The 27,275-nt window shown below is 51.1% G+C and overlaps 1 protein-coding gene across 1 annotated transcript in view; it reads right to left on the reverse strand.

Moving 5' to 3' along the window:
• Nucleotides 1-27,275, reverse strand: part of LOC143809483 (major histocompatibility complex class I-related protein 1-like) — a 54,243-nt gene that overhangs the window by 18,278 nt on the left and 8,690 nt on the right. The window lies entirely within an intron of this gene.

Raw genomic sequence — 27,275 nt, forward strand, 5'->3', positions numbered from 1 at the left:
GTGGAGAGTGAGAAACGAGATCAAAGCAAAAAAGGAGATAACACCAGTAGGAGTCGCGCTGTAAGACCGAGGCAACATCCTACTGAGGCGCGTAGCCGGTGGCCGGAACGCCGAGGAAGTATTAAGCTCCAAGCATTACTTCAAACCAACGGCAGGACAGTTAATTATAGGTTGGCTGTCTCACCTAAATCACCTAAGCAGACATAGGGGGCAACTGTGGGAGAGGGGCGTCACTAGGGTCCCGGAAGAACTCCAGGCCTACCCGTCATATGGGTGCGTCCTATCCATATCATCTGGGGGACGGAGAAGAACATCAGAATAGACATAAGTTGTGAGAAAGAACATCAGAAACAGACACAACAGTTGTGAAGACTATCCTAGGGTGCTCAGCAGGGAAGTACTACAACACACAGGCGCTAGAAGGTAGGCACAGATTTCCACCTGCAAAGGGAACTCTGGAGGTGCCATCGGACCGGCCGGTCTCTGACAGCCATGTTAACCGTACTCTGGATTGAGGACCTTGAAGCCTTCAGTAAAGAGGTAAAGAGACTGCAACCCTGTGTCCTCATTATTCATCGCGACCTGCACCACGCACCACCACTTACAACTTTCATTGGACGCCCCTTAGCAGGGTCACGGACCGGGTCTAGCCACCGTGACAACCCCAGAACTGAGACAGAGAAGCCCGGTACCGAGTACCCCGCGGCCCTGCGTCTGGGGGCGCTCCAAACTTGGCGTCACGAACAGGATCTACTTAAGCCTGAAGAATCAGGTCATGTGTGCCTTGGAAATGCGATTTATTGTGCTTGGACTGTGACTCATTGCAAAGACTGTGTATTGCTGCTTGCGCCAGAAGTTCCCGCCAAAACCACCGCCATTGCAGTGCTAAGGGGAGCGCAGGAGAAGAAGAAGGGCGTGGAAGTGGGCGTAGACAAGTTGAAGAGCGCGAAAGACAATGGCCGCCCAGTCTAAGTGTTTCTGCGTCCTGAGGACGTGTCCGTCAGCGGCTGAGGTCCGCCTTCTCATCCTCTATGGAGGGTGGGGACAATGGAGACGGGACCGCCCCCGAAAGAGAGCGCGGGAAAGAGACACCGAGGAGGAGGCAAAGATTGCGACGTCGGAAGCACCGCATGGGGACGACCCGACCCAGCACGATGCTGCATCACCCGTAACAGTCCCGGATTCGCCATCGCTGCAGGGACTGGCCCTCACGGAGTCACCGCTGGGAGGACTCAACTGGCCGCCGTCTGAGGAGTGGGTGCCTGCAGCTGAGGCCCGGCGGTTAGCACGCCGCCGGGAGGCCGACGACCGTGTGATCTCCCAGTTGGGTCAGCCTGCGGAGATCTGCTTGTCTCCGGTGTCCCCCGTCCTATCTATCCAGACCGCGGCAGAGCGTAAGCAGCAGACGCAGGGCCTGAGAATCCTGCCGGCGGCGGAGCACCTGCGGAGCTTGATGACAGCATGGAGGAATAGGCCCCAACCCGCGGCCCAGGTCGACCTGACAGGTGCTACAGAGGTCCCACCGTCGCACTGGGGTGTGGTGGTTTTCTTCAACTCCCGGGAAGGAAGGGGAGTTGTCCAAGAGATTGGAGAACCGCTGCAGGTCCGCGTTGACCGGAGGGAAGTGGAGCCTTGCGGTGGGAAGTACGATGAGGACCGCGATTTGGAACCTGGAGACGCTGTGACCTATACCCGGTGGCGGAGGGAGGCTGGCTGGATGGCCCGGGGCGTTCAGCGGTGCGCCACTCTCCAGGTTGCTGCTGGGACTCCGGAGGTCGAACCCACTGCGGAACAGGTAGCAGGATCCACCGCTGCGGACCACAAGAATATCCCGACCCACCGTGTGCCTGTGGGTCGCGCCTGTTCTCGGCCGAGACGGGTAGCTCAGGAGGGGGCGCCACTGTTGCCTGGTCGGGGATTGGGCTTTCCCAAACCACAGAGGGCCACTTGCCAGGTAAGGCCTAGGAGGAGGCCACCCCCTGATCAATAAGGATGAAGCCCTAAAGCTCTGTGTATGTAAATAGTTAACTGTTCGTCATTTTGTGTTTTTTCTGCTGCTATAACCCGACCAGGGTTATCTCTTAAAGGGATCCCTTAGTTGACCCAGGATCCCTATTTTGCCTTTTTGTTTTGTTTACCACTGTTTTAAAGACTACCGAATCATGGACGGTGAATGGTTCACCAACTGCTCTGTAAATAGTTTGCACCCTCTTAAGGGTGCCCTCTACTGGTTTTACAAGAAAGAGAACTCTTTGTGAAGAAACTGTTCCTGGAAACAGCATCGGAGTTCCTGCCTTACACGGACTTGCAACATGAGTAGTTGCACTACCTTAAAGAGACTTGGTTCCCTCTTAAAGGGAATGTTTGCTAGTTACATTCAATATATAATGTTGCCTTAAAGAAGAGTAAATAGAAATAATGTTTTACATAGAAAAGTTATATGTAGCTGCAGCGCCCCAGAGTCCTGGTCGTTGCAGTAACGTCGCTCTGCCGCTAAGGGGAGTGATGTTACGTCTGATTGCACTAAAGGAGTTCACCTGATCAGGTAACACTCACATTACACTTCACACTCCGGCCACCAGGGGGAGTGGTTCTATCTAATAGGCCACTCCTCACACTCTGGTAAAACTGGGGGTTGGACAGGAAGACAGAGAGAAGTAACTGGGAAGAGCTAGTGAGAGGACCTGTCAGGGATGGGATCCTGGCAGACTCCTAAGAATAGCACAAACTAGTGAGCAACGGGGACACAGCAAAGAAGTGATAGAACCAGAAGGAGTCGTGCTGTAAGATCGAGGCAACATCCTTCTGAGGGGCAACAGTCGGTGGCCGGAACGCCGAGCAAGTAAGAGACTACAAGCATTACTTCAAACCACGGCCGGACAGCCAATTATAGGTTGGCTGTCTCACTGAAACACCTAAGCAGACAACGGAGGCAGCTGTGGGAGAGGGGCGACTCTAGAGTCCCGGAAGAACTCCAGGCCTACCCCGTCATACGGGTGCGTCCTAGCCATATCTGGGGGACGGAGAGAACGAGCATCAGAGACAGACAGAAGCAGTTGTGAGGACTATCCCGGGGTGCTCAGCAGGGAAGGACTACAACACACAGGCGCTAGAAGGTAGACGCTGATTCCCACCTGGGAAGGGGACTCCTGATGTGCCTTCGGACCGGCCGGTCTCAGACAGCCCGGTTAACAGTGCCCTGGATTGGACACCTGAAGCCTTCAGTAAAGAGGTAAAGAGACTGCAACCTGGTGTCCTCGTTATTTATTGCGACCGGCACTACACCGCACCGCTACCACCATCCACACCTATCTATTACTGTACGCCCCTCAGCAGGGTCACGGACCGGGCCTAGCCACCGTGACAACCCCAGAGCAGAGACTCAGAGGCCCGGTACCGGATACCCCTCGGCCCTACGGCAGTGGGGGCGCTACAACTTGGCGTCAAGAACAGGATCTACTTAAGCCTGAAGAATCAGATCATGTGTGCCTTGGAACTGTGATTTACTGTGCTTGGAACTACTGTGACTTATTGCAAGGACTGTGTATTGTCATTTACCGCCAAAATTCGCCATTGCCGCGCACGGAAGGAGGAGCCTTAGCTTTGTGGGCGGAACCGGCCAAAAGAAGCGCGGAACGGAAAAGCGCGGTAAGGCGCCAATCCCGGAAGAGGAACTCCGACCTCCAGCAGGTTAGTGGGAGGAAGTGACAGCCATGTCCGAGTCGGGAGGAAAGGCGGTGGCGGCCGCAGCCGTGGACGCAGGGGCACCTCCGGTCCCCGCAGCGGGCGAAGCCGCGGCCCTAATACCACCACTGGCAGCCCCGGAGCCCGTTGCCCCTATCAGCCAGTCGGACACCGCCGCTACCGCAAAGGCTATAATGCCCTTCTCTATGCCATACCTGCCCGGGGCGGCCTGGCTCCCACGATACTCCGGGGATTCACATACATTCACTGACTTTAAAGAAGGGATCTGCAGCCTGCTTGAGTTCTATCCCCTGACAGAGCCTCAGAAGGTTCATCTGATAACAAACCAACTCTTTGGGGCGGCTCTGAGAGAAATGAAATCCTGGCCCGCTGCGGATAAGGGAACTGCACAGCAGGTTTTTGCAAAGCTTAAAGCCACCTTTGATACCCGCACTGCTACCGAAATTAAACTGACTTTCTATGGGTGCAAGCAGAGGCCGCAGGATAGCTTACGGGATTATGCCCTTAATCTTCAGGAGGCGATGCGGGCCATTAAGCAGAGTGACCCTGACAGCATGCAGGATGAGGATAAACTCCTGAAGGAGCGGTTCATTGAGGGGCTCCTGTGCAGCCACCAAAGGGGTCAACTGCACTTCCTGGCCATGCAAAATCCAGACTTGACTTTTGCGCAATTCAAGGATAAAGCTATCCAGGCATGGCAGGAGCGACAGCCTAGCCGTGCAGCACCTCCTAGGCGTCCCGCTCTCACATACCACCAGGAGGTGGCGTCGGATGTTCCAGTCGCCGCCGAGGCCGATGCCCAGAGCCTAGAAGACGACTCCCCTGCAGGACTTCGCCTTCAGATGCAGGAGCTGACCAAGAGCGTTGCTGCCCTGGCCCGGACGGTGCGGTCCCTACAGGAGGCCCCCAAGGAGAAGATCCAGCTGGCCACCAGACCGGAGGATGTTCCTTGGATGCGACAGAGGAGTACCCCGTCGACCAGAGGCCGGTCCAACGATCGCTTCCATGAGGATGGACGACCCATCTGCCGCCGCTGTCATCAGGTGGGCCACCTTGCAAGGTACTGTCCTTTAAACGAGCAACCCCTGGGGCAAAGGGCCAACCCCCAGGAATAGGACGGTCAGGCCCACAGCATTGGAGAGCCAAATACATTGGACGGCGACCAGTTCTTCCTGTAGTGGTTGACGGCATCCCCCTGAATGCTTTGCTGGACACCGGTTCTCAGGTGACGACTATGCCTTATGTATTCTATAAACGGTATTGGGAGGACACCGATATTACTCGTGGCCCCGATGACGATTTCACCATAATAGCCAGTAATGGTCAGCCATTGTCACAAGTGGGGTATAAAGAGGCCACTATCAAAGTGGGGCGGGTGGAATTGAAAGCTCAGGGGATTGTGATTGTTGATATTGACCGCCGAGAATGTAATCCCATGATGACTATCGGTACTAATGTTATAGAAAATTGTCTTGCAGAAGTTATTGTTTTGTTGCAACAGGTAGCCGAAACCGCTGGCCACAGCGAACAACGTGCCCTGCAAAAAGAAATCAGAGCTCTGATGCAGAGACAGCAGGTAGAGCTGACTGGTGGTGAGATTGGCCGTGTCACTGTGAGTGATTCAAACCCCATTGCGATACCCCCCAGGAGTGAAATGTTAATATGGTGTCGGGCAGCCATAGGCCTCAGGGGAAAGGACTACCAGGCCTTGGTAGAACCCGTGTATTCAGACAATAGGCCTACTATTCTGACAGCCCGGGGGGTGGTCGACGTGCGCCAGGGGAGGGTGCCCGTACGTGTCCTCAATTGTGGGGAGGAGGAGGTTCATCTCACCAAGTATGCCACGCTCGCCAAACTGTTCACTGTCAACAATAGTGTGATAAGGACACCTGAACCCTTGGTCCCGTCAAACGTGGCGGAGGACAACGGTTCTGCAGGGCACACGAAAGATTGGTGTCGGGAATTGCATGTGGGCACTGACTCTACCCCATCCCATCAAAAACAAGGGGCTTACAGGGTGGTTCATGAGTACGAGCGGGTATTTAGCAAACACCCCTTAGATTTTGGACAGGTGAAAGGGATCCAACACCATATCCCCACGGGAGATCACCGGCCCATAAAAGAGAGATACCGCCCTGTACCCCCAGCTCATTACCAGTGTGCCAAGGACATGTTGCGAGAAATGAAGGAGGCTGGGGGGGTGAGAGACAGTTGTAGCCCCTGGGCAGCTCCATTAGTCCTGGTTAAAAAGAAGGATGTTACAATGAGGATGTGTGTTGATTATAGACAGTTGAATCGCATTACACATAAGGACGCATACCCACTGCCCAGGATAGAGGAGTCTCTAGCTGCCTTAAAATCTGCTAACTACTTCTCTACCTTAGATCTCACCAGTGGGCACTGGCAGGTTCCCGTGGCAGAGGCGGACAAAGAGAAGACGGCCTTCACGACACCGATGGGTCTCTGCGAATTCAACTACATGCCCTTTGGATTGTGCAATGCCCCGGGGACGTTCCAGAGGATGATGGAGTGCTGTCTGGGACACAAGAACTTTGAGACCGTACTGCTGTATTTGGATGATGTCATTGTCTTCTCTAAGACCTACGAAGACCATCTGAAGCACCTGGCTGAGGTGTTCGAAGCCCTGTCCAACTTTGGCTTAAAGGTGAAACCGTCCAAATGTCATCTGCTGAAACCCAAAGTGCAGTACCTGGGCCATGTGGTGAGTGCCGAAGGAGTGGCCCCAGACCCCGACAAGGTCACGGTGATCCAAGACTGGCCGAAGCCCAGCAACCTCCACGAAGTCCGGCAGTTCCTCTGACTGGTAGGCTACTACCGAAGGCTCATCAAGGACTTCACCAAGAAGGCCGCACCCTTGCAAGACCTGTTGGTGGGCCAATCAAAGAAGGCCAAGGGGAAGAACGCCCCATTTGACTGGAACGAGGGGCTGGAAGGGTCCTTCACGTGTTTGAAGTCGGCACTGACGGGAGAAGAGGTACTGGCCTATCCTGAATACGACCAACCGTTTGTGCTGTACACGGATGCCAGCAATGTGGGATTGGGAGCCGTGCTGTCCCAGGTCCAGAAAGGCAAGGAGAGGGTGATCGCTTACGCCAGCAGGAAGCTTCGTCCCACAGAAAGGAACACTGACAACTATAGTTCCTTTAATCTGGAGTTCCTTGCCATCGTCTGGGCAGTGACAGAGAGGTTCAAACACTACCTGGCCTCTGCGAAATTCACCGTCTTCACAGATAACAATCCGCTAACGCATCTGGATACAGCCAAGCTCGGGGCCTTGGAGCAGCGGTGGATGGCCCGGCTGTCCAACTACAACTTCACCATCAAGTACCGGGCAGGACACAAGAATGCGAATGCCGATGCCTTGTCTCGGATGCCCAATTTGCCAGAAGCAGAGGAAGACCCGGAGGCACTTGAAGAGGTGGAGCTGCCCGCATTCCATCGCCCTAAAGCCACTCAGAATTCCCATCATGTGAGGAACAGGCATAAGAACGAACCGGGTGCTACGCTGAACCCCCTGCCCCATCACGGGTGGGCGGAAACCCAGGATGGTGACCTCGCGGTCCGTCGGGTGAAAGAGCTCTTGACGCAGGCAGGGTTACGTCCCGGCCCAGATGACCCACAGGAAACCCAACAGCTGTGGAAGGGGAGAAGCAAACTGTTTATCCATGATGGCAAGCTGTGCAGGAGAAGCATCGACCCACGTACTCATGAATTGGTGTGGCAGATAGTGGTGCCAAGGCGAGATGCGCCCATGGTTCTGGGAGCCTACCACGATGGAGCCGGACACTTCGGATGGAGGAAGCTATAGAGGCTGCTCCGAGGGAGGTTCTATTGGATTGGCATGAAGAGAGCCATTGAGAAGTGGTGTCGGGAGTGCGGTCCATGTAGCCTACGCCGGAAGGACCGTGACAGCCAACGGGCTCCCCTGCGGCCTATCATCACCAAACGGCCGCTCGAACTGGTCGCACTGGATCATGTGAAGCTGACACCTAGCCGGTCAGGCTATATCTACGCTCTTACCATCGTAGATCACTACTCCAGATTTTTGGTGGTTGTACCTGTCAAGGATCTAACGGCCAGGACTGCCGCCAAGGCCTTCCAGCAGTACTTTTGTAGGCCCCATGGCTACCCGGAGAAGGTACTGACCGATCAAGGACCAGCCTTCGAAGCAGAAGTGTTCCAAGAGTTCTGCCAACTGTACGGGTGTAAGAAGATCAGAACTACACCGTACCATCCTCAAACCAATGGGATGTGTGAAAAGATGAACCAAGTGGTGATTGACTTATTGAAAACCTTGCCCATAGAGGAACGGAACCTGTGGCCGACAAAGTTGCCTGACTTGGTGGATATATACAATCACATCCCAGTAAATTCTACCAACTGCACTCCAGCGTACCTGATGCGAGGAAGGTCTAGCCAGTTACCCGTTGATCTGGACATGGGGGTCTTAGTCCCCGAAGATACCTCACCGGATGCAGATTGGGATGTAGAAAGACAGCAAAGGTACCGCAAGGTACAGGAGTGCGTAGAGAGGAGTCTCGCCCAGGCTAGGCAAAATGGACAGTGAATTGCTCCAAAAACTTCTAAAAGGGGACCCCTTTGTTTACCCGGGGTCCCCGCTGTTTCAACCACTGAACTGAGAGTCATAAACTGTGCATGACCTAACTTTCGCAACGTTCAAGAGTCCTCACCTCCCATAGAGGGAAGCAATGTTATGTTTAATTGTGTATAATCTTTCAAAATGTTGTGTGTTTTCCTGTTAACATGTATTGTTGTTCTTATTTTCCCAGTCCGGGAGTACTGGATTTAACCGGGGGGGGAGTGCAGCGCCCCAGAGTCCTGGTCGTTGCAGTAACGTCGCTCTGCCGCTAAGGGGAGTGATGTTACGTCTGATTGCACTAAAGGAGTTCACCTGATCAGGTAACACTCACATTACACTTCACACTCCGGCCACCAGGGGGAGTGGTTCTATCTAATAGGCCACTCCTCACACTCTGGTAAAACTGGGGGTTGGACAGGAAGACAGAGAGAAGTAACTGGGAAGAGCTAGTGAGAGGACCTGTCAGGGATGGGATCCTGGCAGACTCCTAAGAATAGCACAAACCAGTGAGCAACGGGGACACAGCAAAGAAGTGATAGAACCAGAAGGAGTCGTGCTGTAAGATCGAGGCAACATCCTTCTGAGGGGCAACAGTCGGTGGCCGGAACGCCGAGCAAGTAAGAGACTACAAGCATTACTTCAAACCACGGCCGGACAGCCAATTATAGGTTGGCTGTCTCACTGAAACACCTAAGCAGACAACGGAGGCAGCTGTGGGAGAGGGGCGACTCTAGAGTCCCGGAAGAACTCCAGGCCTACCCCGTCATACGGGTGCGTCCTAGCCATATCATCTGGGGGACGGAGAGAACGAGCATCAGAGACAGACAGAAGCAGTTGTGAGGACTATCCCGGGGTGCTCAGCAGGGAAGGACTACAACACACAGGCGCTAGAAGGTAGACGCTGATTCCCACCTGGGAAGGGGACTCCTGATGTGCCTTCGGACCGGCCGGTCTCAGACAGCCCGGTTAACAGTGCCCTGGATTGGACACCTGAAGCCTTCAGTAAAGAGGTAAAGAGACTGCAACCTGGTGTCCTCGTTATTTATTGCGACCGGCACTACACTGCACCACTACCACCATCCACACCTATCTATTACTGTACGCCCCTCAGCAGGGTCACGGACCGGGCCTAGCCACCGTGACAACCCCAGAGCAGAGACTCAGAGGCCTGGTACCGGGTACCCCTCGGCCCTGCGGCAGTGGGGGCGCTACATAGCCAGTTAGTTAATTATAGAAAATGTTTAATAATGTGCTAGAGAATGAGGACAGGAAAGTTAACCCGTAGGGTTTAGTGGGTGAGTCCTCCTAGGAGCCATAAAGAGATGGCTCAGTGATCCTGTACTAAGAAAGAGGCAGTAGGCCTGGGCAGATAGACAGGCGGTCCTGCATAAGACAAATCAGAGAATAAAAAGAAAATATTGCACTTAGAAGAGAAAAGTGAAGAAAAGTTAATTTATATTTTAGGAGTTTTATCATAGGCCGTTAGTGGATTCAGCTTACACGTCCTTAGAGGCAAAGTTAAATTATTGTTCAGCATTTGCACTCAGTAGAATACCCGGTTGGGTAATAGAAGTTATTTATAGTGTGTTATTTAAAATATTTAACCATGTTTGTAACGTTCAAGAGTCCTCACCCCCCATAAAGGGAAGCACTGTTATTTCCACTTATTACTTGTTTATTGCATTTCAAAATTTGTATGTCTTTTGCTGATATGTATTGTTGTTTTCTTCCCAGTCCGGGAGTACTGGATTTAACCGGGAAGGGGGGGGGGGGGGGGAGTGCAGCGCCCCAGAGTCCTGGTCATTGCAGTACTGATGCTCCGCTGCTAAGGGGAGTGATGGTACGTCTGATGGCACTGAAGGAGTTCACCTGACCAGGTATCACAGACACCAATTCACTTCATAGTCTGGCCTCCAGGGGGAGCTAAGGGCGCTATGTATTAGGCCACTCCTCACAATCTGGTAAAACTGGGGGTTAGATAGAAAGTTAGACAGAAGCTGACTGGGTTGGAACCAGGCAACATCCTGTGGCAGAGGGTGTTGCAGGGGAAGATTCAGGGGGGTCCCTGTCAGGGGTGGGATCCTGACAGAGGCCTAGCGAACAGGAAAGAACGTTAAGGAACCGCGCCTGCACTACATCGCGGCGGTATCTCAAGAAAGGACAAGAAGCGAGGTTTATTGTGGAGAGTGAGAAACAAGATCAAAGCAAAAAAGGAGATAACACCAGTAGGAGTCGTGCTGTAAGACTTAGGCAACATCCTACTGAGGCGCGTAGCCGGTGGCCGGAACGCCGAGGAAGTATTAAGCTCCAAGCATTACTTCAAACCAACGGCAGGACAGTTAATTATAGGTTGGCTGTCTCACCTAAATCACCTAAGCAGGCATAGGGGGCAACTGTGGGAGAGGGGCGTCACTAGGGTCCCGGAAGAATTTCAGGCCTACCCGTCATACGGGTGCGTCCTATCCATATCATCTGGGGGACGGAGAAGAACATCAGAATAGACATAAGTTGTGAGAAAGAACATCAGAAACAGACACAACAGTTGTGAGGACTATCCCAGGGTGCTCAGCAGGGAAGTACTACAACACACAGGCGCTAGAAGGTAGGCACAGATTTCCACCTGCAAAGGGAACTCTGGAGGTGCCATCGGACCGGCCTGTCTCAGACAGCCCTGTTAACCGTACTCTGGATTGAGGACCTTGAAGCCTTCAGTAAAGAGGTAAAGAGACTGCAACCCTGTGTCCTCATTATTCATCGCGACCTACACCACGCACCACCACTTACAACTTTCATTGGACGCCCCTTAGCAGGGTCACGGACCGGGTCTAGCCACCGTGACAACCCCAGAACTGAGACAGAGAAGCCCGGTACCGAGTACCCCGCGGCCCTGCGTCTGGGGGCGCTCCATGTGCACATACCCTAAGCGTGAAAAATCTGATCTACAGCAGCAGGGGTATATTCTGGCCCGGAGGAGTATAATCTGGCCTAGGTATAATATACCCATGGTCTATACTCCTCTAGGGCAGAATATTAGTGTGTTTTTGCTGCTGTAGTGCTACAGTATATATAGATGCACATACACAAACCATATACCATTTCATGCGGCTTTTGTCAGATTTTCATGCAGTCTGCAGCAGATTTCCCTCTTCCACGTGACATGGAGAAATCTGCTGTGCTTCTGCACAAAAAAATCCACATTGTTGGGATGCGGATTTTGATGCAGATTGACTGCTAATTTTTTCCCTGTTGAAAATCAGCAGCAAATCTAGTGCAAGGGAACGGGTGGACTAGACTTATAGCATGTGTTGGAGGCATTACATTGAACTGACAGTAGATGGTGCAGTTCCATCAGTGCATAGTTAATGTTATGTGTTGTAACTTGTTATGTATGTTTCTCCCTGCTCTCTATGATATGCACCTTAAGTTCTCCAGTGTGAGTTCCTATTCTATCCTGATAAGGTTTATAAAGTGAACTTGGAACACCTCCAACAAAAAAAAAGTTTTACAATTTTGACAACAATGGAAGACCAACTATATGATCAGCTTTTGAGATTCTACACTGCATCAGAACAAAAGTACCCCCAGTGGATCTACGATCTACCTCCAGAGAAACGTTCAAATGCCAAGTCCCAGTTTAGACAAACATCTAAGCCATATCGAGCAGAGAAAGGGATAATTTACTATGGAAAAAAGGAGGTTCTCACTAAAAGCCGACTGCCAAATATCCTGAAGGCCTGTCACGACAACCCAACTTCTGGTGGCCATTTTGGCAGAGATAAAACATTTGCCAAAATTTCTGACCGTTATTACTGGAAAGGAATGAAGAATGATGTTTACCAACATGTCAAAGCCTGTCAAAAATGTTTTGTCACATGTCCCAAAATCAGCAAAGAAGCTCCACCACTCAACAGTATACCAGTGCCTGGAAAAGTATGGAGCTTAGTTGGGATTGATATGATCGGTCCTCTTCAGGAAACATCAAACGGCAACAAATATATAGTTGCTGTCACTGATCAATTCTCGAAGTGGACTGAAGTAACATCTGTTCCAGACAAGAGTGCCATGTCAGTAGGAAAATTTTTGTACAACATTATTTGCTGCTTAGGCTGTATGGACACTCTGATTAGCAACCAGGGAAGAGAGTTTGTGAACTCGATCATCGACAACCTGATGGATCATTTTAAAACAGATCACCGCATTTCATCTGCCTACCACCCACAAACAAATGGCCAGCGGGAACGTGACAATCGAACACTCAAAGAATCTCTTTGCAAGCTTGTCAATGACCAAGGAACCAACTGGGACCAGTTCATCCCTGGTGTTTTGTTTGCCTATCACACATCTGTGCATGCCTCAACCAAGTGCACTCTATTTGAGGTCATGTATGGACGAAAGGCTAAGCTTCCCATTGACCTCAATCCATCAGCAAATGACACTGTGGATGTCATGTCTCTTTCAGATGATGCCAACCCTAATGTGCTAAATACACTCACAACCATTCATAACAGTAGCCTCTCAACTGTAAGTAGCAACATCCATTCTGCTCAGGAACACCAAAAGTGTGCCTTTGATCGCCGACACAAGAGCAACAAAGAAATCACTGCGGGCACCATTGTTTATATCAAGAATCAATGTCGTATTCATCGCATGGGTTCAAAGATGGCACCACGCTGGGTTGGACCCTACTTAGTTGTGGAATCCTTAACCAAGTGACGAGTAAAACTTAAGAACAATAAGACTGGCAAGATACTAAGCAACACCTACCATGCCAGCAACCTTAAGATTTACCAGGATGAAGAGACTTCTCTACCACCCCAGTCCCCTGATGACTGTCCCAGTGACTCTGCCACACAGAAACACCAGCAAACCAAGACTTTCAACCCACTACCAAGTTCAGGAAGGAAGTATCTTACCACCACTCTTGACCTTACGTTTAATAGGGTTGTGTACTTTAGAGGCACAAGAGATCTTGGACAACCACGGCATACATATAAATCCAAAGGTGATGGGAACTGCTATTTTCGGGCCATCAGCTATTTCCTGACAGGAACAGAGGACAACTACTCCCTTCTTAGAGCTAAAGTCATCCACCACATGAAAACTGACTTGTCCAAAAAACTACAGGGCTACTGTAATCAAGATGTGAATGAATATGTGAACACCTCTGGCATCTCTCGTGATGGAGTCTGGGCAACTGATGCTGAAATCATGGCCACAGCAAATCTGTTGAGTTGTGAAATCGTCATGCACACCAAAGTTGGTGACACCATGGATTGGTTGACCTATCCCGCAAGCTTCAATCTGCAGTCAACAACAGAACATGCACTTTATCTTGAAAACAATCATGATCATTTTAATGTTGTTATCAATGTTTACTAATCATTTAATGTTGTTATCAGTGATTACCTTTGAACGTTTATATTGTAGTGTCCTGTCACCAGCCATGTGTACGATTATCAGCCGAAAGCCTCTCTGGAACCAATAATCGCCCCATGTAAAAGTACCTTTATAAGTTGAAGTTTCAGAATGTTATAACTTTTTTTATATCCTGAACAGTTTTTTTATGAACAGTCAAGGTTTTCAGGTTGAAGTAAAAAAAAAGTCTGTGTGTTTAGAGTTTTAAACACTAAAATGTTGAAAAATTATGTAATTCTTGAGTATATCACTCAATGGTGCTCATAAACGTGAAAAATCTGATCTTTGATATGCTTTAATCTTTAATATACTCAAGAACGGGGCCACAGACATCACACAAGGGGTCCCAAACAGCGCACATGGGATCCCAGACAGCGCACAGGGGGCAGAGACAGCGCACAGGGGCCCTGCGCGCTGTCTCTTCCCCCCTTGCACGCTGTCTCTTCCCCCTCCCTTGTACACTTTCTCTGCCACTCCGTGTGCTGCCTGGGGCCTCATGTGCAGCCTGGGGCCCCATTCGCTGTCTCTGCCCCGTGTGCTGCCTGGGGCCCTGTGCGCTGCCTGGGGCCCCTGTTTGCTGCCTGGGGCCCCGTGCGCTGCCTGGAGCCCTGTGGGCTGCATGGGCCCTGTGGGCTGCCTGAGGCCCCTGTGGGCTGCCTGGGACCCAGTTTGCTGCCTGGGGCCCCGTGCGCTGCCTGGAGCCATGTGGGCTGCATGGGGCCCTGTGCACTACCTGGGGCCCTGTACGTTGCCTGGGGCCCTTGTGCGCTGCCTTGGGTCCCTTTGCACTGCCTGGAGCCCTGAGCGCTGCCTGGGGCCCCGTGCACTGCCTGGAGCCCTGTGGGCTGCATGGGGCCCTGTGGGCTGCCTGAGGCCCCTGTGGGCTGCCTGGGGTCCTGTGCGCTGCCTGGGGCTCCTGTGCGCTGCTTGGGGCCCCGTGCGCTGCCTGTGGCCCCATGCGCTGCCTGTGGCCCCTGTGCGCTGCCTGGGGCCCCTGTTTTCTGCCTGGGGCCCCGTGCGCTTCCTGGAGCCCTGTGGGCTGCATGGGGCCCTGTGTTCTGTCTGGGGCCCTGTGCACCGCCTGGGGCCCTGTACGTTGCCTGGGGCCCTTGTGCGCTGCCTAGGGCCCCTTTGCACTGCTTGGAGCTCTGTGCACTGCCTGGGGCCCCAGTTTGCTGCCTGGGGCCCCGTGCACTGCCTGGAGCCATGTGGGCTGCATGGGGCCCTGTGGGCTGCCTGAGGCCCCTGTGGGCTGCCTGGGGTCCTGTGCGCTGCCTGGAGCCCCGTGCACTGCCTGTGGCCCCTGTGCTCTGCCTGGGGCCCCATGCGCTGCCTGTGGCCCCTGTGCGCTGCCCGGGGCCCCTGTTTTCCGCCTGGGGCCCCGTGCGCTGCCTGGAGCCCTGTGGGCTGCATAGTGCCCTGTGATCTGTCTGGGGCCCTGTGCACTGCCTGGGGCCCTGTACGTTGACTGGGGCCCTTGTGCGCTGCCTTAGGCCCCTTTGCAATGCCTGGAGCCCTGTGCGCTGCCTGGGGCCCCTGTTTGCTGCCTGGGGCCCTGTGCGCTGTCTGGAGCCCTGTGGGCTGCATGGGGCCCTGTGGGCTGCCGGGGGCCCCGTGTGCTTCCTGGTGCCCCTGTGGGCTGCCTGGGGCCCCTGTGTGCTGCCTGGGGCCCTGGGGCCCCGTTATTAAGAATGTCACTCAATGGTTCTCAAAAGCCTGAAAAATCTGATCTACAGTAGCTGGGGTATATTCTGACCTGGAGGGGTATAAACTGGACTAGTCCAATTTATACCCCGGGGTATAGTTTGGGCTAGGCCAGAATATACCCGGGGTATAATCTGGCCTAGGCCACTTTAACCCCGGGTATATTCTGGGCGGGTGGTTAATCTGGCCTGTTACACCTGGCTCCACAATGCCAGGGCCTGGTGGACTGCAACATTGGCCGGCGCAATGCCTACTTCGCCTACCCTGTCTGCAGTGCTGTTCATCATACTGGCGAGAGACCTCAGGCATTCTAGGTGATTGTGGAATGGTGTCCAAATGACGGAACTTTGGGAGTTTGGTGACCCTGGAAAGGGCCACGCTTCCACATATGCTAGTCTCTTGGGAGGAAGGGTAAGGTGTATCGATGGTGAGGCCAAGAATATTCCTTGGCCCAGATCGACATATGCACAGACTGTGGTTCCGTGTCCCATGAAGTGGGAGTGGTCATGGACGTGTTGTATGCTATGGGATTTGTGGGATGAAGTGGTAGCGCCCAGCAGTTCGATATGCCGCCAGGAGTTGGCTGTGCTAACAAGACCACATGATGTATGATGATGTATACATTATAATGTGTAGGGACATGATGTGTGGTGGTGTACACATGATGTGTGATGACAAGGCCAAATGATGTGTGGTGATGTACACAAGGTGTGCAGGACTGTGTACAGCAGTGTAGGATTGTGTGAAATGAGTTTGCAGCCTTATGATGTGTCAGCATCGCTATTGCAATGTACACTATGTGTAAGGCTGTGTGTCTGCAGAGCAGAATGGTGATGTGCAGGTGGCAGAGCCTGTGTGTGTGATGCAGTCGGTACGTAGCAGAACACTGTGTGTAGTCTGTAGGTGGCAGGGCATTGCATGTAGTCTGTAGATAGCAGAGCTCTGTGTGTGTAATCTGTAAAAATTCAGAGCCCTGTGTGAAATGTGTGAATGGTGTTCCCCAAGAGCTGACAACAGTTGACCCCCTGATAGCACTATGGGTTGGCAGATGGTGTCCAGCCCTCGACTTTAGGCAGAGGGGGAATCTATATATATATATATATATATATATATATATATATATATATATATATATATATATAAAAACGAGTGTATGTGTGTATCTATGTGTGTATCGATGATGATGTCATAATGGTTGCCATGGCGATGATGATGTCATAAAGGTTGCCATGGCGAAGATTATGTCATAATAGTTGCCATGGCGACGATGATGTCACAATAGGTTGCCATGGCGACTATGATGTCAGAATGGTTGCCATGGCGAAGATGATGTCATAATGGGTATATGGGCACGGAACTATGGGATGGAGGATATATATGATGGGTAATGGGCACGGGGCTATGGGATGGAGGATATGTATGATGGGATTATGGGCACGGGACTATAAGATGGAGGATGTGTATGATGGGTATATGGACACGGGACTATGAGATTGAGGATATGTATGATGGGTATATGGGCCCGGGATTAAGGGATGGAGGTTATGTATGATGGTATACGGGCACAGGACTATGAAATGGAGGATATGTATGTTAGGGGTCGAGTTCCCTCCTCTGCACAGGGGGAATCTCGAGCCATCTCCACTGCGGTCTCCCATTCTTCTCCAGCTGCAGTGGAGCCAGCTCAGCAAGGACGTCAGTCCCAGTGTCTGGTTCAGCCTGTTACGGTGTGGATGGTTACTGTTGCCTTTCCAGGCTCAGCCATTGTAGCCCGTACTGGTCAGCGGCGAGCAGACGTCTCTGAGACTAATTCCTGCTTTTCCCCTTCTGAGCATGCCCAGGGAAAGACTTCTCATTGGAGGTTGGGGGTCACATCCTCAGGTACTGCAGCAGCTCCCATTGGTCCTCTAGGAAGGTCCTGAAGTTGCTCAGATACTGTAGCAGCTCCCATTGGTCCTCTAGGAAGGTCCTGAAGTTGCTGCAGCTATAAAAGGTTCGCATGGCTGCACGGTCATGCGCTAGTATCAACTAAGTTGCAATCTTTGTGGTGCATCCAACAGCTGGAGGGTACTGCCACTGCCACCCCTGTTCCGACTCTTTCTTGCCTCCCGCTGACAGATAAATTTTCTGGAGATAGTAAATCTTGTAGGGGTTTCGTGAGCCAGTGCTCTATACATCTCGAGCTTCTGGTCGCACGTTTCCCCAGAGAGCGGACAAAGGTGGGATTTATAGTGTCTCTCCTGTCGGACAGGGTGTTGGAGTGGGCTACGGCGCTGTAGGAGCGTGTTGATCATATGGTGCAGAGTGCTCCGCTGTTCCTGAGCACTCTGAAACAGGTCTTTTAGGACCTCGAGTCACCCATGATACGGCGCTCCAACTGTTGGCATTGACTCAGGGCTTGTCCTCGGTCAGCCATTTTGCTGTCCACTTCCGTACCCTAGCATCTGAGTTGGAGTGGTCGGATAAAGCCCTTATCCCAATATTTTGGAGGGGGCTGGCTGACCACGTGAAGGACGCTCTGGCCACTAGGGAGATTCCCACCACACTGGAGGAGTTAATAGCTGTGTCCACTCGTATTGACCTCCGTTTTTACGAGCGGAGGTTAGAACGAGCCCAGTGTAGGCAGAGGTTTCGGCTGGCTCCCACCTTCGTCAAACCTTTGGAATCTCCGGTTCTGGTCCCTGAGTCACATGAGGCCATGGAGGTGTCACGAGCAAGATCTAAGTCCCGGACCGCTCGTACACTCTAGGTCTGTCATGTTTGCCAGCAATCAGGACATCATGACACCAGATGTCCCCAGCGGTCGAGGAAACGTCAGCGTCTAGTGGTAGTAGGTGGAGGTACACTAGACACGGCGACGTTTGCCTCCAGATTGTCCTTTAAGAGGACAATTACTATAGGCTCATTCTCCCACTCGGTAGAGCTCTGCATGGATTCTGGGGCGGAGGGCAATTTTATGTCTTCTGCCTTTGCTCAACGTCACGCAATTCCCCTGGTAATGCTAGCTCAACCAGTTACCGTACGAGTGGTGAAAGGGTCGACACTGCCCTCACAGATTGCACACCAGACCATCCCTTTCACTCTGTCCATGTCACCATCTCATCAGGAGATTATATCTCTGTTCGTCATTGCTGTGATAATTGATGAGGTCCTGTTGGGGTTACCTTGGCTTTGGTACCACTCTCCTCATATTGAGTGGTCCACAGGCAGAATTTTGGGATGGGGTGAATCTTGTGGGGGTAGATGTCAGAGGGAATGCGTTTAGGTTGCTACTACTAAGGTACCCGCAGATCTATCCTCTCTCCCCAAGCAATATTGGGACATGCGGACATGTTCTCCAAAAGGGCTGCGGAGAACCTTCCGCCTCACCGCCCCTATGACTGTCCTATAGACCTCTTGCCTGGTGCTGAGCCTCCCCGGGGTCGAGTCTATCCATTATCTCTCCCGGAGATGGAGGCAATGTCACAGTACATCCAGGAAAATCTGGCAAGAGGATTCATTAGGAAGTCAATGTCACCAGCAGGGGCCGGGTTCTTCTTCGTGCAGAAGAACGGGGAACTACATCCATGTATAGACTACAGGGGTCTTAACGCCATCACCGTTAAGAATAAATATCCCCTGCCCCTGATATCTGAGCTCTTTGATAGGCTTCGGGGAGCAAGGGTATTTACTAAACTAGATCTGTGGGGTGCTTACAACCTGATTCGCATCCGTGAGGGGGACGAATGGAAGACGGCTTTTAACACCAGGGATGGGCACTATGAATATCTAGTGATGCCCTTTGGGCTCTGTAATGCCCCAGCCATTTTCCAAGACTTTGTAAACGATATCTTCCGGGATATGCTCTCCACCTCGGTCGTAGTCTATCTGGATGATATTCTCATCTACTCTCCAGATATTGTCTCCGACCGGAGAGATGTTTGCAAAGTCTTCGACCTCTTGGCTATGGATCCTGCCAAACTACAGGCTGTGATGGACTGGCAAGAACCCCATTCTCTTAAAGCGGTGCAGCGCTTTATGGGGTTCATTAACTATTATCGCCAGTTCATTCCTCATTTCAACTTTGGTAGCTCCCTTGGTAGCCCTCACCAAGAAGGGAGCAAATCCCAAATTGTGGTCTGAGGAAGTCTCCAAGGCCTTCACTTCTATTAAGTCCCATTTTGCTAGTGCTCCCATCCTACATCGCCCGGATGTAGATAAGCCGTTTATCATGGAGGTGGATGCCTCTTCTGTTGGTGCTGGAGCAGTCCTCTTTCAAAAGGATGCTCAAGGTTGGAAGCATCCTTGCTTCTTCTGTTTCAAGACCTTCACACCAGCAGAGAGGAATAATTCCATGGGGCCAGGGAGTTGCTAGCAATGAAGTTGGCCTTCTCTAAGTGGAGACATCTTTTGGAGGGGGCTCGCTTTCCTTTCCAAGTATTCACAGACCACAAGAATTTGGTTTACCTACAGACAGCCCAGCGGCTAAATTCTCGCCAGGCCAGATGGTCCTTGTTCTTCTCCTGGTTCCATTTCACTTCATTTCCTTTCCGGGGAGAAGAACATTCGTGCCGACGCTATCTTTCGCTTTATTGTATCATCTGAGGAGGAGGAAGAGGAGCCTTGGCTTATTGTCCGTACCGAAAGTCTGAGAACTGTGGCCCCGGTTTCGCTAGAGTCAGTGCCTCCGGGCAAGACTTTTGTACCATCAAGTCTGCGTCCGGAGGTTCTCTCTTGGGCTCACTCGTCGAAGGTGGGTGGACATTTTGGGTCCAAAAGGACATCTAAGCTACTGGCGAGGACATACTGGTGGCCCCATATGGCCCGTGACGTCGCAGACTATGTTCGGGCGTGTGTCTCCTGCGCCAAGAACAAGTCTCCTCGTCAATGGCCAGCTGGGTTGCTTTACCCCCTGCTGGTGGCAGACAGGCCCTCGGAGATGGTCGGGATGGATTTTGTGGTGGGCTTACCCAAGTGTCGTAGCTGCACTATTATTTGGGTGATCACCGACCATTTTTCTAAAATGGTGCACTTGGTGCCTCTTCCACGGCTACCTTCTGCATGGGCGCTGGCAGCGTTGTTTATCAAACATATCTTTAGCCTACACAGTATGCTGGACAAAATTGTCAGTGATTGGGGTCCCCGGTTTGCGTCTCGATTCTGGAGAGAGCTTTGTCGTCTACTCAGCATTGAGTTGAATCTCTCTTCAGCATACCATCCCGAGACGAATGGGTTGGTAGAGAGGGCCAACCAGACTCTGGTCACATATCTTCGTCATTTTGTTTCTGCCAGGCAGGATGACTGGGCATCCTTGCTACTGTGGGCGGAGTTTGCGCTTAACTACGACGTAGCCGACTTCACTGATCGGACTCCATTCCTCCTTAATTATGGCCAGCATCCGCGTGTCCCTGTGCCCATGCCCGTGTCTTCCACCAACTCCAGGGTGGCAGACTGAGCTGTGGAGGCACGGGACATTTGGGACAGCACGCAGGATGCCATTTGGGCCTCCAAGGAGAGAATGAGGTCCTCCGCCGATGCTCATCGGCGCCCCGCCCTTTGCTCCTGGCGACTTAGTGTGGCTCTCCACCCGTAACATCAGGCTGAGTGTTGAGTCAACTAAGTTTGCACCTCACTACTTGGGTCCCTTCAAGGTCCTCGAATAGGTTAACCCTGTGGTCTACCATCTGGCCCTTCCTCCATGCCTAGGTATCACCGACACCTTTCATGTGTCCCTCTTGAAGCCCGTATACATGTCCTGGTTTTCCGAGTCATCTGCCGGGACATTGGGTTAGTCTACGGACGATTATGAGGTGAACGCTATTTTGGGGTGTAAGGTGGTACGTGGCAAGAAATTTTATTTGGTGGACTGGAAGGGTTATGGCCCAGAGGGCAAGTCTTGGGAGCCTGCTGAGCACATACTAGCTCCGCAGCTTATTGCAGCCTTCGAGCGTAGCGAGGTCCAGGGAGAGGGGCCCTAGGAGGGGGTAATGTTAGGGGCCGAGTTCCTGCCTCTACACAGGGGGAATCGAGCCATCTCCACTGCGGTCTCCCATTCTTCTCCAGCCGCAGTGGAGCCTGCTCAGCGGAGACGTCGGTCCCAGCATCTGGCTCAGCCTGATATGGTGCGGATAGTTACTGCTGCCTTTCCAGGCTCAGCCATTGTAGGCAGTACTGGTCAGCGGCGAGCAGATGTCTCTGGGACTAAGTCCTGCTTTTCCCCTTCTGAGCATGCCCAGGGTAAGACCTCTCATTGGAGGTCGGGGGTCACATGCTCAGGTACTGCAGCAGCTCCCATTGGTCCTCTAGAATGGTCCTGAAGTTGCTCAGATACTGTAGCAGCTCCCATTGGTCCTCTAGGAAGGTCCTGAAGTTGCTACAGCTGTAAATGGTTCGCATGGCCGCACAGCCATGCGCTAGTATCAACTAAGTTGTGTGTTCAGCGCCAGTGTGGTCTTATATATGTGGTTTCAGGGTTCGGCTGAAATAAGCCCCTAGAATACCGGCACCTCCAGTGAGGAGTTTTGTGTGAGTGATTGAGGGCCCGGCTGTAATAAGCCCCTAGAATACCGGCACCTCCGGTGAGGAGTTTTGTGTGTGCTATTCTGACTGCATGATCACTGTTCGCTCTATTTGGTAGCTGTGTTCCTCTGTGAGGTTAACAGGGCACAGCGTTCTCTTGTCTTACGTGTCTCTGTGAAGTAACAGAGTTCACTTATACCGCCATATAGTACCATCACTTACTAGCAGCGGGTTTTACTCTGGCACGGTGGACCCCGGGTTGCGAACGCACCTATTACTTTATAAATAAATATTTGGTGCGTTCCGCCAAACCCTAACAATATATGATGGGTATATGGGCATGGGACTATGGGATGGAGGATAATCATTATAATTTGTTATAACTAACCACAGTTAGTTTACTATGCCAGGGCAATGCCGGGCTCTTCAGCTAGTATGTCATATAGTTGGGAAGGACAAGGTTAAATTCCAGCTCTGCAGGGTCTTGATTAGATACATGTGTTTGAACCAAAACTGCATTGTCTGTGTGAACGCTACCTAAAGGCTACTTTCACACTAGCGTCGTTTGGCCTCCGTCGCAATGCGTTGTTTTGGAGAAAAAAACGCATCCTGCAAAAGTGCTTGCAGGATGCGTTTTTTCTCCATTGACTTGCATTAGCGACGCATTGCGACGGATTGCCACACGTCGCATCCGTCGTGCAACGGATGCGTCGTGTTTTGGCGGACCGTCGGAAAAAAAAAACGCTACATGTAACGTTTTTTTGTGCAACGTTTCCCCATTTCCGACCGCGCATGCGTGGCCAGAACTCCGCCCCCTCCTCCCCGGACCTTACAATGGGGCAGCGGATGCATTGAAAAACTGCATCCGCTGCCCCCGTTGTGCGGCGCTTTCAACGCTAGCGTCGTTGCGTCGGCACGACGCTAGTGTGAAAGTAGCCTAAGCCTAATGCCAACCAGAGAGAGTGACAACACTTTATTTTTCAATTCCCACAGGAGACTTTAACCTGCGTCCACTTGTTGTATGTACTGTAATTCTTTACTATTGCACTGTCTATTTTGAAGTCCAGCTTGATGCTGGGGTTCAAAGGAGTAGCAAGATGGCAGCGAGGGGGGCTCTTAGGCTGGGTTCACATTTGCGTTTGTGTGCGCAGCGTATACTTGTGTTCTGATGTGCATGCGTCTTGCGTACATATATTTAACATTGTGTACGCAGAGACATGCGTTTGCATCAGTTCACATGCGGATGCGTACATTTAACGGTGTGCTGCGAACGTAGCATGTTGCATTTTTTGAGGCTTCAAATATGCGCAGGCATACGCATGTGGATAAGTGCGTGTAAACAACGCGTTACTGTCTATGGGAGCGCATTGATACGCAAGGACATGTGTACTTCAGACTAATCATGTCCAGGAAATGATTTCACCACCTGCAAAATCCCTGATGTATAAAAGGAAGTGTGTACACTGGAAGTCCATTACTCTCAAGACTCTGGATGCGAGCACAAGACTCTGGATGTAAGTATAGAAGCTTTGAAAATGTCCGTCTGTCTTTCTCTCTCACTGCATTCTGTACTCTGTACTTATGCTTTGCTTTCTGTTCCTTCTAGACTGACGTGTTCCTGTACTGGACTCTTCCTTGCCTGGATTGCTCCTGCCTGTCCTGGATTACCTGTCGTAGATTGCTCCTGTGGCCCTGTGTAAGTATGAATGTGTGTACTTTTCAATTACTAGGGGGGTAAGTATTCTTTTCAGTATCAGACTTGAAATTGTCTTTTTTTCAGTTTTGTATCTTTAAAACTATATGACTTATTAATTTTTGCTTTATTATTTTATTTGATCTATAGGTTCGACAACGTGAAGAAGGCCAACCTGTCATTGACAATGACATACTCATTACACTGGTGCAAGAGCGAGTAGCGTTGTGGGACCCCCGTGATCGTAATCATTCTAAGTATTGATTCCACGACTCTGGGAAGTGGTGGCCAGATAGCTGATGGATGATTGGGACCATGCAAGGCCACAAGTTAGAAAGGATTTTTGTAAGTATTGCAATGTGGTCTGATGCGTCTGTTTTGCTCTAAATGTTGGTTTCTTTTTTACAATTAATTTTTTTCTTCCCCCTTCACAGTAAAGAGAGTAAAAGTCCGTTGGCGTTCGAGGAAGGATTGCTTCAACAAAGATATAAAGAGAGGAGATTCGGGTTAGAAGTGGTGCTGCTCCAAAGCTCTCCAAATATAAATACAACTGTATGCTGTCTTTTCTGAGGCCTGTGGTTGCTCAGCGAATGTATCTTTTCTGTTGTCTTACTTTTATAAAAACTATAAACTTTTTTGTAAAAATGTTTTTCTTTTATTTTCCACACAGAACCTGGTGCAGCACAACACAACCTGGATCTTCCTCTGTTGAAGCGGCCCCTCATCGACCAGCCAACGAACTGTCCCAATCATCCACCAGCAATGAAGCAACCAGGCAGGCTTCACAGGCTGGGGAACAGGCAGCTGGTCCATCAGGTTTTCCCCTCTTCCAGCCCTCTGCCACTGGTTTTGCCAGAGTTTATTCACTTAAGCTCAATCTTCCGGGATGGGATGAAGGTGATTGGAGATAGACTGGACAGTGGATTCACTCCAGGATGTCCACAGACGCCTTGACCGCCTGGAAGCTGGCCTTCAGAGACCGACGCAACACTTTTTTTCCCTGCAATAGAGCGGAGCATGTTGTAAAACCTTATGCCAGGCTGCTTACAACCAGACATTGCCGCAGTCCCGAAGCTATCATCAGTAGGCTGGATTTTACCTGCAGGCGAACATTTCTTTTCAGTCACAGCAACAAGGCCAAGCACAGCATCAGTGGGCGAAGACGCCAGCGCCAACCTATCCTACACCACCACAGCTGGACATTACAGCTGTAACCCCAGGTCACAGCTACACCACGCTCCAGAGTGCAGCTCCCCTGCAGCATGCAGCAGCCACCACACTCCAGAGTGCAGCACCACTGCAGCAAGCAGCATCCACCACGCTCAAGAGTGCAACACCCCTGCAGCAAGCAGCATCCACCAAGCTCCAGAGTGCAGCACCCCTGCAGCAAGCAGCATCCACCACGCTCCAGAGTGCAGCACCCCTGCAGCAAGCAGCAGCCACCACGTTCTAGAATGCAGCACCCCTGCAGCAAGCAGCATCCACCACGCTGCCCAGTCCAGCACCACGCCAGAACACTGCTACAGAGGCCACCACTCCCACTCAGCCAACCAATAAACGCAGAGGTACCTACAAAAAACAGATTACCACTAGTGCCTCTGCTCCGCACAGGAAAAAGATGACACGGAGCCAAAAATGCCGGACAAAAGTGGACCCCCCACCTCCACCCTCACCTCCCAATGTGTCTATGTTGTCAAATCTGTCACTACCTTCCCTTGGTTCTCTTCCTTCCAATTTGTCAATCCATTCCTACGAACCAACTCCAAATGTCTCGTCTACTCCCAATGTGTCCAGTCCCATCCAGGAGCCAGTCCTACAATTTATTGCCCCTGTAACCCCTTTATCATCGAATGCTACCAAATGATCACAACACCCCCAAGGTCCACAATATAACACCGTCAGACAGACCCCGTACATAAACCCAATTGTTGTTCAATGCAAAATAAACAGTTGTTTGTTGTTGTTAAATAAAAATTTTATTTTGTTTGCACAATCCCTGTGTTTTCTTTGTCTCTTTATGTAAAAACACACACATATGTGTTGTATTGTTGAGAGTTGTAACAGGTGTTTAACCGGAGGTGTTTTATTAGTAGTAAAGTCAGCAAAGATTACAGGTACATTTACTTAAAGTGTATTAAACCATATTGTTTTGCCATGCAAAACGTCCAATATCAGAAACAAAGTAAGCAGCAAACTGATTCCTCATCTGGGCAACTTCCACTGTAGTCCTCAGAGGGTGATCACGGTGATCCTGCAAAGTGCTAGCAACAGGTTTGTCAAGTTCTAATTGTTGTCGCTCTTTTGCCAGGATGTAATTGTGCATAACAACACATGCTTTGACCACATCATCAATTGTCTCAGTTTTTAGATTGATTGGTGTTCCCAAAATGCACACTCCACAGTTCTTCGTGCCCTTGTCAGTCGGTAGTTAAAAATCCTTTTGGTGTGATTCAAGTCCCGACTCGAGTACGGTTTTATGAGGTTGGCACACATTTTAAACGCCTCATCCCCAACCACAACATATGGCATTGGCGGTCCTTCAGTGTTTGGAAGAGGTTGTGGAGGTTGAAAATTTAAATTATTACCATACAAATGTTGGCCCATGTCAGAGTCTTTGAAAGACTGTGAGTCATTTCTCTCATGGTTGTGGACAGGGTTCCTTCCCTGTCCTCCCAGGGGTAATTTGTATAGCCTCTTTCTTGTTTGAGGAGGGCTTTATTTACCCGCCTTCATTTGGTGATCCTTGTCAGTGATACATCTGTCTTGGCTGTGTGTCTGACCCCCTGGTATGCTTGCATACTGTTAAGTCCGTTTGCTTTTTTGTATATGACTCGGTCTGTTTTCTTGTTCTGTGCTTTGCCTTGTGACTCTGTGCTAATTGTCTGTTTCTGGCTCTGACCTTCGGCTTGGTACTCTAACTTCCCTCCTGTCTGCTTTGTTTGTACTGCACCGCTAACTTCGTCTCCCCAACCTTTTGCTACATCCCGACCACGCTTACGTCTCACCCTTTTGGCACTTCATCAATCTTCCGGCTTGACTTCAGCACATTCAGACTGATGCTGGGCATGCGCAGTCTGAAACACTGGATGCGACGTACAGAAAAACATTCCCTTGAACATTTTTCTGTGACGACGGGCCGCCAAAACCTGACGCATCCAGTGCACGACGGATGCGAAGTGTGGCCATACGTCACGATCAGTCGGCAATACAAGTCTAAGGGAAAATGCAGGATCCTGCAAATTTTTTTGCAGGATCCTGCATTTTCAAAAATCGACGGATTGCGACGTAAGCAGAAAGACGGAAGTGTGAAAGAGGTCTTACTCTCACTCTGTCCTTCTGTAATACGTGCACAGACTCCTGCTGTAAGTCTGCAGCAGGACTCTTGATAATTTTCTCGTCCAAATGAGCCAACGTCGACAAATCGACACTCAGCATCTGCAATCGCCATGAGAACAATCGAAAAGTAATTTTTGTAATTGAAATACTCGGATCCACTTCCGGAAAATCTTCCCCAGGCTCCTGGAAGCGTCCTCGGTACACCTCCAGCGGCTGCCCCCGCCTGGAAGTCTGACAATCGCCTGAAATTTTTAAAGTATGAAAATACAGATTTTCACCCAAAATTCGACTTTCCGCCCATGA

This window comes from Ranitomeya variabilis, chromosome 2 (genome assembly GCF_051348905.1).
Source record: "Ranitomeya variabilis isolate aRanVar5 chromosome 2, aRanVar5.hap1, whole genome shotgun sequence".
NCBI classification, from domain to species: Eukaryota; Metazoa; Chordata; class Amphibia; order Anura; family Dendrobatidae; genus Ranitomeya; species Ranitomeya variabilis.